Below are 14,177 nucleotides of genomic sequence, written 5' to 3' on the forward strand. Positions count from 1 at the left end.
GGTTCCTCAGAAAATTAAAAATAGACCTACCCTATGACCCAGCAATAACACTGCTAGGAATTTACCCAAGGGATACAGGAGTACTGATGCATAGGGGCACTTGTACCCCAATGTTCATAGCAGCACTCTCAACAATAGCCAAATTATGGAAAGAGCCTAAATGTCCATCAACTGATGAATGGATAAAGAAATTGTGGTTTATATACACAATGGAATACTATGTGGCAATGAGAAAAAATGAAATATGGCCTTTTGTAGCAACGTGGATGGAACTGGAGAGTGTGGTGCTAAATGAAATAAGCCATACAGAGAAAGACAGATACCATATGGTTTCACTCTTATGTGGATCCTGAGAAACTTAACAGGAACCCATGGGGGAAGGGAAGAAAAAAAAAAAAAAAGAGGTTAGAGTGGGAGAGAACCAAAGCATAAGAGACTGTTAAAAACTGAGAACAAACTGAGGGTTGATGGGGGGTGGGAGGGAGGGGAGGGTGGGTGACGGGTATTGAGGAGGGCACCTTTTGGGATGAGCACTGGGTGTTGTATGGAAACCAATTTGACAATGAATTTCATATATTAAAAAAATAAATAAATAAAAAATAAAAAATAAATAAATAAATAAATAAATAAATAAATAAATAAAAAGAAAGTGGTCCAATTCCTTTTTTTTTTCACATGTTCCTGCCCCGTTTTCCAACACCATTCATTGAAGAGACTGTACGTTTCCCATTGGATATTGTTTCCTGCTTTGGTGGAAACATAAACCGTATAGTTGTGGATTCATCTGGGCTTTGTATGAAATATATGTCTGTTTTTGTGATAGTCATACTGTTTTGATTACTACAGCTTTGTAATACAGCTTGAAGTCTGGAATTATGATGCTTCCAGTTTTGCTTTTCTTTTTCAAGCCTGCTTTGGTTATTTAGGGTCTTTTGGGGTTCCCATAAATATTTTAGAATTATTTGTTCTAGCTCTGTGAAAAATACTGTTGGTATTTTGGTAGAGATTATATATATATTTTTTAATTTTTTTTCCAACGTTTATTTATTTTTGGGACAGAGAGAGACAGAGCATGAACGGGCGAGGGGCAGAGAGAGAGGGAGACACAGAATCGGAAACAGGCTCCAGGCTCTGAGCCATCAGCCCAGAGCCCGACGCGGGGCTCGAACTCACGGACCGCGAGATCGTGACCTGGCTGAAGTCGGAAGCTTACCCGACTGCGCCACCCAGGCGCCCCTAGAGATTATATTAAATAATGTGTAGATTACTTTGGATAGTAAAAACATTTTAACAATATGTGTCATCTTCAAATTCTTTCATTAGTGTTTTGTAGTTTTCAGAAACTCTGTCTTTCACTACTGTTGTTAGGTTTATTCCTAGGTATCTTATTATTTTGGGTGCAATTGTAAATGGGATTATTTTCTTAATTTCTCTCTGCTGCTTCATTATTGGAGTATAGACATGCAGCAGATTTTGCTTCTTCATTATTGGAGTATAGGAATGCAGCCGATTTATGTACATCGATTTTTTATCCTGAGAGGGTGCTGAATTTGTTTAACAGTTCTAGCAGTATTTGGTGGTTTTTGGGTTTGCTATATACATTATTATGTCATCTGCAAATAGTGAAAGTTTTCTTCTTCTTTACCAATGTAGATGCCTTTTATTTATTTATGTTGTCTAATTTTGTGGCTGGGACTTCTACCACTATGTTGAATAAAATGGTGCGAGTACACATCCTTGTCTCCTTCTTGACCTTAGGGGAAAAGTTCTGTTTTTCCCCATTGTTCATGATGTCAGCTGTTTGTTATTCATGTTTTGCCTTTATTATCTTGAGGTATGTTTCCTCTAAATCTACTTTGTTGAGAGTTTTTATTGTGAATCAATGTTGTACTTTGACAAATGCTTTTTCTGCATTTATTGAAATGATCATATGGTTTTTATCCTTTCTCTAACTGGTATGATGCATCACGCTGATTGATTTGCAAATATAGAACCACCCTTGCACCACAGGAATAAATCACTCTTGATTGTGGCGAATGATTTTTTAAAACATATTATTGAATTTGATTTGCTAGCATTTTAGTGAAGATATCTGAATCTATGTTCATCAGAAATATTGACCTATCATTCTCTCTCTCTTTTTTTTTTTTTTAGTGATGTCCTTATCAAATTTTGATATCAGTGTATTGCTGTTCTCATAGAATGAATTTAGAGGTTTTCTTTTATTATTTTTTGAATTACTTGAGAAGAATAGGAATTTACTCTTCTTTAAATATTTGGTATAATTCACCTGCGAAGTCATTTGGTCCTGGCCTTTTGTTTGCTGGGAGTTTTTGATTACTGATTTGATTTTTTTTGCTGGTTATGAGTCTTTTCAAATATTTTACTTGTTTCTGTTTCAGGTTGGTAGTTATCCACTTCTAAGTTGCCTCAGTTGTTGGCATATAATTTTTCATAATATTATCTTATAATTAATTATATTTCAGTGGTTTCGCTTTTATTTCTCCTCTCTCATTAATGATTTCATTCATTTGAATTCTTCCTTTTTTTTTTTTTGATATGTCTGGCTAGAGGCTTATAAATTTTATTGATTTTTTCCAAGGAACCAGCTCCTGATTTCATTGATCTGTTCTTTGTTGTTGTTGTTGTTGTTGTTGTTTGTTTCCATGTCATTTATTTTTTGCTCTAATCTTTATTATTTCATTCCTTCTGCTGGTTTTAATTTCATTTGTTCTTTTGCTAGCTCTTTTAGGTGTAAGGATAGGTTATTTACTTAGTTGTCTTGTGTCTTGAGGTAAACCTTCATTGTTATAAATTTCCTGCAGAACAGTTTTTGTTGTTTCCCAAAGGGTTTTTGGACTGTTGTATTTTACTTTTCATTTGTTTCCATGTAACTTTTGATTTTTTCTATCTCTTGCTTGAACCATTTATTGTTTAGTAGTATATTATTTAACTTTCTTGTATTTGTGTTCTTTCCAGATTTTTTTTTCTCTTGGTTGACTTCTAGTTTCATAGCATTGTGGTCAGAAAAGATGTGACTTCCCTGTTCTTGAGTTTGGTGTCTTTTTTTGTGGTCTATTCTGGATAATGTTCCACGTGTACTTAAAAAGAATGTCTATTCTCCTGTTTTAGAACCAAATGTTCTGGATATATCTGTTAAATTCAATCGTTCCACTGTGCCATTCAAAGCTACTTCATCCTTGCTGATTTTATTTTTGGATGATCTCTCCACTGATGTAAGTATGGTGTTAAAGTCTCCTGCTATCATTGTATTTTTGTGGGTTAATTCCTTTATATTTGTTATTAGCTGTTTGATGAATTTTGGTGTTCTTATGTTGGTTGCATAAATATTTACAGCTGTTATATCTTCCTGATGGATTCTTGATTTTATTATTATATAGTGTCTTTCTTTGTCTCTTATTATGGTCTTCATTTTAAAGTCTATTTTGCCTGGTCTAGGTATTTACCACACCATTTTTTTTTTTGACATCTATTTGTATGATGCATGTTTCTCCATTCCCTCACTTTCAATCTGTAGACAGCTTTAGGACTAAAATTAGTTTTTTGTAGGCACCATATAGATGGGTCATGTTTTGTTATCCACTCTCTCACCTATGTCTTTTGATTGGAGTGTGTAGTCCAATTACATTCAAAGTAATTATTGATATATATGCATTTGTTGACATTTTATTTCTTGTTTTGTACATGTGTGTTTGTTTTAGTTTTTCTGTGATCTTTTCTTGCCTTCCTTTCATGGTTTGCTGGTTTTATTTGGTGATATACTTGGATTTATTTCTATTTATTCTTCGCATATCTATCAGTGGTTTTTGATATATGGTTACCATTAGAATTGTATATAACCACTTCTGCATGTAGAAGTCTGTATTAACTTCATGACAATTTAAATTTCAACCCATTCTTTTCTCTCTACCTCTCCATTTTTTAGGTATATGTTATCATATTTTATATCTTTTTTTGTGTGTGTTCCTTGACTGATTTTTTTAAACAAAAATATCCATTCTTGCTGCTTTCATGTTTTTCACCTCTATACGGTCATATCTGGCCTCTCTTTTCCACTCAGAGAGTCCCTTTAGTAACTCTTTTAAGGGTGGTTTAGTGGTCGTGAACTCCTGAAGTTTTTATTTACCTGGGAAACTCTCCTTAAGTTTCTCTCTCTTTCTATTCTGAATGATAGACTTGCTAGCTACAGTATTTCTTGGCTGCTGATTTTTCTCCTTTGGCACTTAAGAGTACATCATGCAACTCCTTTCTATCTTACAAAGTTTTGGTAAACAAACAAACAAACAAACAAACACCTCCTGCTAGTTATATGGGTTTTCCTTTGTAAGTTAATGACTTATTTGTCTCGTTTTTTATTTTTTATCACTATATTTTGCTAATTAAATTACAATATGTCTTGTTATGGGTCTGAGTTTGTTGATTTTGATGGGAGTTCTTAGTGCCTCCTGGATCTGGATATGTGTTTCCTTTCCCAGTTTAGGGAAGTTTTCAGCTATTATTTCTTCAAACAAATGTGGTTCTTCCTTTTCTCTCTCTTCTTCCTCTCGTTCTCCTACAATATGAATAATATTATGTTTGTTTGAGTCACTGAGTTTCCTAAGTCTATTCTCATTTTCATAATTCTTTTTTGTCTCTTTTGTTCAACTTGATTATTTCCCATTACTCTGTTTTGTAGGTCACTAATTTGTTCCTTTACTTGTTTCACCTTGCTATTCATTCTATCAAACATGTTTCTCCTTTAATTGAATCCTGTATCCCTGCTTTGTCATTCATTATCTCTGTGACAAGGGTCTCACTAATGTCTTCTACTTCTTTTTCTGTCAAGTCCAGTGAGTATCCTTATGATCATTGCTTTAGGTTGTCTACCAGGCATGTTACTTAATCTGTTTCACTTACATTTCTGGTAGTGGCTTCATCTGTTCTTTCATTTGGTATAAATTTCTCTGTCCTCTCATTGTGTCTGCATCTCTGTGTTACTATATGTTGAGAAAGACAGCTATGCCTTCTGCTCTTGAAAGTAATAAATTTATGAAAAAGAAATTCTGGAGTGGCCTGCAGTGTACTGTCCCCTGTTCCAGATTCTGGCACTTCAGGAGAGTATCCTATGTGTGTTGTTTATGCCCTGCTGTTGTGTCTGCATCACTTTTCCTTTCAGTGCAGTCATCTGCACTGACTCTCTGCTTGTCATTCTCCATGCTTGCTCTCTGTGGTGTTATTGGGACACAGGCAGGCAAGCTATAAACTTGGGAGTGGGGTGGCTGGGGAAACACAACTGGGCATGGTGTGGTGGGTGGGCATAGTACATGCTAATAAAATTTGCTCTGACCCCAGAGTTAAGACCAGCAGTATTTGAGTGGGTGAATCCTAAGGATAATTTGAGGACACGGCACACTGTTATCAAGGTAGCTTGCAAGCATCTGTGGAGCATCCTCTACATAAGTGTCTCTGTGTTTATGCTGGTGGATGAGGAAGGAAACGGTGACTTCTAGCTTCCTTTTTTTCACAGAAGTTCCCTGGCATGCTCCAAAATTCATATGAACAAATCTGTCTCTCATTTGTCCCCGGCATTGTGTAGATTGTCATTTTTTGGATGCCTCTCAGCACAGGCTGCTGTCTCTTTAAGGGTGGAAATGTATCTATCTCTTGCCCTCCCTGCTCACTCAGTATTGAGTCAGCTAACTTTTAAATCTCTAGATTCCACTGGTTTTACAAACTCATGAAATTCAGCCTTTCTGGTTTTTAAAGCCAAATGTTTTGAGATTAGTCTTCCCCATGTTAGCTGTCTAGTAGGAGGGCCAATTTCTCTGCCCATTTGTTGCACAGTTCCCCCTCTCCTATGGGCAGCATCCCTCTACCTTTGTGACCTTCTTAACCTTGCAAATGCAGCTCCTTCTCTATGTTTAATTGTGGGGTTTATGAATCACTCCTCTGGTTTATTGAGTTGGATTTGGATTGTATTTAGTTGTAAATGTAGAATATATTATTTAGTGCTCAAAAGAAATGAGTTATCAAACTTCTAATCCCCCCCCCCCACACACACGAATCTTTAATGTAAGTGAAGAAAAAAGCCAAATTGAAAAGGTTACATACTGTTTGATTCCTACTATATAAAATCGTGGGAAAGACAATAATACTATGTAGGCAGTAAAAAGCTTAGTGGTTTTCAGGTTCTGGGGGAGATGCTGGTGGGGGAGAAAAATGAATTGATGGAGCACAGGGGACTTTTAGGGGAGGGAAACTATTCTGTATTATATAATGACCAATACATGCTATTGTGCATTTCTCAAAACCTATAAGAAAGTACAACACCAATTGTGAACCCCATTGGAAACTATGGACTATGATTGATAGTAACATGTCAATATTGGTTCGTTGATTGTCGCAAATGTACCACACTGGTGTGGTACGTTGATAGTGGAGGAGGGTATATTTATGGGGCAGGGATTTATGAGAACTCTCTCTGTACATACTGCTCAATTCTGCTGTGATCCTAAAACTTCTCAAAATAACCCCAATATATTATTTTTTTAAAAATGAAAGAATATAGGTAAGCATGAAAATGAGACTCTTGATTTCAGCTCAGGTCATGATCTCATGGTCATGAGATTGAGCGCTGTGTCAGACTCTACCCTGAGCATAGGGCCTGCTTGGGATTCTCTCCCTTTCTTTCTGCCCTCCCCTGCTTGTGCTTTCTCTCTCTCTCTTTTGCATAGAAAAGTAAATATAAAGGGAACTTTGGCTTTAGTCCATGCTTTGCCATTGATTCATTGGGTAAATAAAGTCAATTCTCTTGCCCTTATTTTCTTACTTGAATAATAAGAATAATAATGTCTCCCTCATCTCTTCACAGTTTTTTTTCTTACTTAGATATTCAAAAATTATATGGTATATGACCATGGGTAAATTTTTACAATCAATGTATCAAGATACTGTTGTATCTTTCCCCAAGTGTCTATTATTCCCTAACTCATGTCCTCTCTCTCTCTCTCTCTCTTTCACACACACACACACACGTGTGCACGCACACACATGTGCACACACACACACCACAAACTGTTCTTCCAGTGTTAAAATCTTGTTAAAGAATAGAGGTCAGAGACTATAGATATACTATAAAGTGTCCCACTGGTCTCATGTTGTTAGAACAATAGTATCTATCAGTCATTTAAAGACATAATAGGGGTGCACGGGTACCTCAGTTGATTAAGCATTTGACTTTTGATTTGGGCTCAGGTCATGATCTCATACTTAGTAAGATTGAGCCCAGGATCTGGCCCTGTGCTGGCAACATGGAGCCTGCTTGGGATTCTTTCTACTTCTTTCTCTGCTCCTTTCCCGCGCATGCTTGTACTCTCTTTCTTTCTCAAAATGAATAAAAACAATTTAAAAATAAAGACATAATAGACATTTTAAAGATATAATCAAACTTGTGCTAAAATGATGCTCTCTGCAACTGCAATTTCCTGCTGTGATTGTGTATAGAAAATAGATTACAGGATTCCCACACAGATGCTATTAAGATATGGTAGGAAATGAAATAAAATACAATTAGGGCATCCTGACACACAGATTTATGTAATTAAACTTTGTCTTGATTAAAAACTGTACAAAAAGATTTTTTAATTACCAATTTATTTTGAAAAAATATATCAGGATAATCTTAATTTCCAGGAATCCTAGGTACTTCTTTTTCATTTTACTATATGTGTCATATATGATAATTCAATTCAAAGTTAGAGTATGTGAAGACTCTCAGATAATAAAGGCTAAATTATCTTACTTAACTCAGTACTTCATCTTGTTTTTTATTTAAAAAGTAACAAGAATATGTGGGGGGAAATGAAAGAAACTTTTATATTTTGAGGCTTAGATTTTACCTACAAATGAGATAAAAATGACTTGCAGTCAAAGGATGTGCAATGGACAATTAATTAAAAATCAAAAATGTCAAGATGGCTCTAATAAATAGTGTGAATTTAATACCTTATTAATAAGAGCTTTGAATCCTAAATCTATTTTCTTTTTGTATTTTGTCATTCCATGCACATGGGCAGTGACACTGATATGAAAAGTAAAGAGGCCAAGTTGATTTTTCTGTGTTGAATGAAAATTTTAAGAAGTATAGTTTTAGGTAAATTATTTAGTAAAGTTGATAAACTGCTTGGAAAGCTTTCAGAGCAAAAGCAGATTGTAACATTTTTAAAACAATGTTTGTTTTGAGAGAGAAAGAGAGAGAGTAAGTGGGGGAGGGGCAGAGAAAGAGGGACAGAATGAATCCCAAACAGGTTCCATGTTGTCAACACAGAGGCCAACGTGGGGATTGAACCTATGAAACATGAAATCATGATCTGAAATCAAGAAATCATGAAATCAAGAGATCATGAAATCAAGAGTCAGACGCTTAACCAACTGAGCACCCAGGTGCCCCTATAACATATGTTAATATGAGCTTTGGTAATCAGTGTTCTCTCTATTGAGCCCAGAAAAATAGAGAAGCATAGACCTCAATCAATGTGCCAATAAACAATAATTGATCATGGCTGTATAATTAGTATAATGTTAATTATACTTTTTTGGGAGGATTATTAAAAATGAAAGTAAAAATTTGATAATACACTTTCTACCAACTTTAAAACTCTTCACATCTGTGTGTCTTCTCTGCCCTCTTTGATACTGACTTGGATGACACTTTTGTCTCATATATTAAGAGAAAATGGAAAATTAAAAGTATCCAAGTGAGGTGAAAATGAGTTCAGGAAATGAATTTTACATAGCACGCACCATATTGTTACCAGGGTAAGAAGTTCCCAAACTGCAGCCAAAATATCATACCACTTAAAATTAGGTTCTTCTTATTCAAATTTTGCCAAATATAAAGTTTTTGAGGTAAGAAATCTATCAAAAAACAAAAAACAAAACAAAAGAACAAAGTTTCAAGTGGTCACCAGAGGGCATAAAGTACTTTGGAATAACTGTTATAAAATACTTTAAATTTATTGAGACTGGATAGCAGGACATATAAATGTTATACTGTGGACAGCTAAATATCTCACCAGCTTCCTCTCTTACCATAAAACATAGGTAGTTCAATGTAGTACTTATGTATATAGGCAATTACCTTTCACCTGGAGTAAACCAAATTTATTCAATAGATAATAGCTAAATGTTTACTTCATTTGAGTTTATGTTCATGGATGGTGTTTCAAAGCTGCATCTAACATGACCATATGAGTTTTCTTTAAAAACAAGTAAAATGTAACTACATCATTAAGTCATAAGAATATATAGAAAATGGAATTGTTAGACCCATAAGTCCTAATTGTCTTACCTCTACTAACTTCATAGCAAAATAGCAGTGACATAATTATATCATCACCCCACTTCAAAAATTTAATCGTTTACCTAGAATCATAATGCTCAACATTTTTGGCCTCAGGAATATTTTATACTTCTATGAATTATTGAGGAACTTAAGGAATTTTTGCCTATGTAAATTATGTGGGTCTATCTCCATATACTGAATTTTTTTTTAAGTAATGTTTATTTAATTTTGAGAGAGAGAGAGAGAGGATGAGGCGCAGAAAGAGAGGGAGGCACAGAATCAAAAACAGGCTCCAGGCTCTAAGTTGTCAGCACAGAGCCCAACGTGGGACTTGAACTCACCCATGGACCATGAGATCATGACCTGAGCCGAAGTTGGACATTTAACCGACTGAGCCACCCAGGAACCCACTGAAAACATTTTTAAAACAAGAATATACAAATTCACGCTGCTTTTACCATCAAAATAATAATGTCATTGCAGATCATGTAGACTCTGGAAAACTTCACCATAGTCTCATGAGAGAATAAGGAGGTGGGGGGGAAATGAATATATAGTTTTAGCATTATTACAAAAATAGTTTTGACCTCACCAATGTCCCAAGAAAGGTTTCAAAAAGCCCTAGAGCCCCACAAAGAAGACTTTGGGAATCACTGGCCAGAAGACACAAATTCTTGCTATAATGTACTTCATTATCTGTTCAGGCCTTCATATTCAGACTGCTTTCCACTATTATTCTGTTTCTCCTTCCACACTACCATCCTTTCACACAAATGTTTACTGCATGCCTACTTGCCTGGCTTTGGTCTAGGAAAATAATAAAGTTATAATCCCTGATCCCATAATATGAGAGTATAGTGAGCAAAACAGAGATGTAACCTAATAATTAAATATATTTTGTAGGATTTATAATAGAGGTGTATACACAGTACTGCAAAAGCAGAGGAGAAATTCTTGTAAGACTATTTGCCAACCATGAAATTTTTTTTCTTTCTTGATCTGTCTTGTTTTCCCTACTTCTACAAATTTAAAACTATTTTTTTAAATGTTTATTTACTACTGAGAGACAGAGAGAGACAGAATATGAGCATGTGAGGGGCAAAGAGAGCGGGAGACACAGAATCTGAAGCAGGCTCCAGGCTATGAGCTGTCAGCACAGAGCCTGACTCAGGGCTCTAACTCACAAACCCTGACATCATGACCTGAGTCAAATTCGGACACTTAACTGTCTGAGCCACCCAGGCTTGAAACCTCTTATTTATCCTTCAAGTCCATGGTCGAATGTTTCTTTCCACATAAGTTTTATCCTGATGCTGTAATCAACTTTAACTTTATGCTTTTTCACTCCACAGCACAATTTACAAAGATGTCCCTTACTATTTTTTTATAAAGAGAAAATTAAAGGAAGCCATTGCCTAATCTGTATGAAAATAAATTATCCATGAGACATTCAAGATAGTTTACCATTTAGAAAATGAGAGAGGTTGTTATGTGGGTAATGTATAAGTTGGGGTCTCCTGGGGACAGCCAAGATATTGACATTAAGTGCTGTGGTGGGTATTCTATTTTCCTAAGTCAATTCTGCTTAAAGAGTTGGAACATAAAGCTTATGTGGATAATCTAGGAAAGAAAGGCCCACAAGGAATGGGTGCCCAAACCAATCTAGATCCAATGGCCCTAGTAGGGCTGGTGCCTGTAGAAGTGAGTAGTAAGAGACCCAACACTGGACATCTGCTTGCGGTGGGCCTCCCTTGGCTTTAGGGAAGAGGCTGTTTCCCATTGAAGACCCAGGATGGCATACTTCCCTGCCTTTTAATAATTGGGCTCAAAGGAAAATTTTGAACAGAACTAATACAAGCAGTAAAACACCATAATAAAATAATTATAGTCATTCACTCTAGAAATAGATTGTGTGAGTTCAAATCAACCCTTACTAGCTGTGGAAAAATTGGGAAAATTATTTAACCTGTTCGTGTTTCACTTCACTCATTTATAACATTGGATATAAGAGTATATATATGACAGACAAGTAATCATGTAGTAAATATTTGTATTAAAAGGATGATAGTATGGTAGGAGATACAGAATAATAGTGGAAAGTGGTCTGAATATGAAGGCCTGAACAGATGACAAAGTATATTATAGCAAGAATTTGTGTCTTCTGGCCAGCGATTCCCAAAGTCTTCTTTGTGGGGCTGTAGGGCTTTTGAGACATTTTTTGGGACATTGGTGAGGTCAAAACTATTTTTGTAATAATGCTAAAACTATATATTCATTTTCCCCCTTATTATCTCATGAGATTACACACACACACACACACACACACACACACATTAAAAAATTATGATTGTCACTGGAATAGAAGGTTTGTAAAACAGATAGCTTTGTTTTTCTAGTTCTCGTACTTCCAGCATCTAGAACAGTACTTGGAGCTTAACATCCATTAATAATATTTGTTAAATGAATGAAGAAAACAATCAACAGTCAAAATGGTCAGGAAACATTGTTAATAACAATACCATTATACTGAATAACAAACCCAGTTGCAAATCTGTGTCTTTGCCTGTGGCTGTGAAGTAGAGATGAACCCCCACATTAGACTGTGGAAATTTCTTTGGCCTTTGATGCATTTAAGAGATGGAGAAATCCTACATAGAGATAATGGATTTATGGCAATTTTGAGATGTGGGCTCAAATCAGTATTAAGATAATTGGAATAAAGTAATAAAATATAAGGTGAGCATTTTTTCCTAAAAAACTTTTTTGAATATAGTTGACACATAATGCTACTTTAGTTTCAAGTATACAATATAGTGATTTGACAAGATTATACATTATGCTATGTTCACAAGTGTAGCTACCATCTGTCCTGTTACATTGCTATTACAATATCACTGACTATATTCCTTATGACTACATTTCTTCTTTGTTTAGTGATGTTGTTTTTACTGGTTTTCTGTCAATTGCAATACTTATAACATTGTATTATACTTACTACATGTACACATCACAAACCAGCAAGAAAAAAATATATGATAGAATTAAAGAAACCAAACCCAGTTTCGAAGGAGAGGTTTTACCTTGGTTGTGGTATCAGGCAAGGGAATGAGTTGCTGAAGACAAGGCACGGGACTTCTTTTATTCAAGTTTTCCAGAATAAGACATGGCTCAATATGAACACTAAAAATATATGTAGTCTTTTAAAAAGAGTCCCTTTTGCCTTTATCCTCTGTTCTCCCCACAGTATTGCAGAAAGATAGGTGATATTAAATGGAAAAGAAAAATAGTTTTTCAATCTCTCCCTGACAGAACTATAATTCATAAAATTCCTTCTTGTAAAATATAATGGTCTTTTTTTTTCCATTCAAAAACACTGAAAGATAAAGAAGAACCAAATCCATATTAGATTTGGAAAAGAAAAATTTGAGAGTAAAAAAAAAAATCTAGAGGAGAGAGGGAAGATGGCGGCGTAGGAGGACGCTGGGCTCACCGTGCATCCTGCTGATCACTTAGATTCCACCTACACCTGCCTAAAAAACCCAGAAAATCTCCAGAGGATTAGCAGAACGGAGTTGCCAGAGCCAAGCGCAGACGAGAGGCCCACGGAAGAGAATAGGAAGGACGGCGAGGCGGTGCGCGCTCCACGGACTGGCGGGAGGGAGCCGGGGCGGAGGGGCGGCTCTCCGGCCAAGCAGAGTCACCGAGTCTGGCTTGCAAAAAGCAGAGGGGCATGACGGACTGTGTTCTGACAGCAAGCACGAATTAGCATCTGGGAGGTCATAAGTTAACAGCTCTGCTCAGAAAGCGGGAAGACTGGAGGACAAAGGGAAGGAGAGCTGCTGAGCCCCCGGATGACAGAGCTCAGTTTGGTGGGGAACAAAGGCGCTCGCCAGCGCCATCTCCCCCACCCATCCCCGAGCCGAAATCCCAAAGAGAACCAGGTCCTGCCAGGGAACTTGCTCCTCTGCGCAAACACCCAACTCTGCGCTTCTGCGGAGCCAAACCTCCGGCAGCGGATCTGACTCCCTCCTGCTGCCACAGGGCCCCTCCTGAAGTGGATCACCTAAGGAGAAGCAAGCTAAGCCTGCCCCTCCTGCCCCCATGCACCTTGCCTACCCACCCCAGCTAAGACGCCAGATCCCCAGCATCACAAGCCTGGCAGTGTGCAAGTAGCCCAGACAGGTCACCCCACCCCACAGTGAATCCCGCCCCTAGGAGAGGGGAAGAGAAGGCACGCACCAGTCTGACTGTGGACACAGCAGTGGGCTGGGGGCAGACATCAGGTCTGACTGCGGCTCCGCCCACCAACTCCAGTTATACACCACAGCACAGGGGAAGTGCCCTGCAGGTCCTCACCACGCCAGGGACTATCCAAAATGACCAGGCAGAAGAATTCCCCTCAGAAGAATCTCCAGGAAATAACAACAGCTAATGAGCTGATCAAAAAGGATTTAAATAATATAAGAGAAAGTGAATTTAGAATAATAGTCATAAAATTAATCGTTGGGCTTGAAAACAGTATAGCTGACAGCAGAGAATCTCTTGCTACAGAGATCAAGGGACTAAGGAACAGTCACAAGGAGCTGAAAAACGCTTTAAATGAAATGCATAACAAAATGGAAACCACCACGGCTCGGATTGAAGAGGCAGAGGAGAGAATAGGTGAACTAGAAGATAAAGTTATGGAAAAAGAGGAAGCTGAGAAAAAGAGAGATAAAAAAATCCAGGAGTATGAGGGGAAAATTAGAGAACTAAGTGATACACGAAAAAGAAATAATATACGCATCATTGGTATCCCAGAGGAGGAAGAGAGAGGGAAAGGTGCTGAAGGGGT

Source organism: Herpailurus yagouaroundi, unplaced genomic scaffold (assembly GCF_014898765.1).
Source record: "Herpailurus yagouaroundi ecotype Mexico unplaced genomic scaffold, PumYag 203, whole genome shotgun sequence".
Taxonomy (NCBI): domain Eukaryota; kingdom Metazoa; phylum Chordata; class Mammalia; order Carnivora; family Felidae; genus Herpailurus; species Herpailurus yagouaroundi.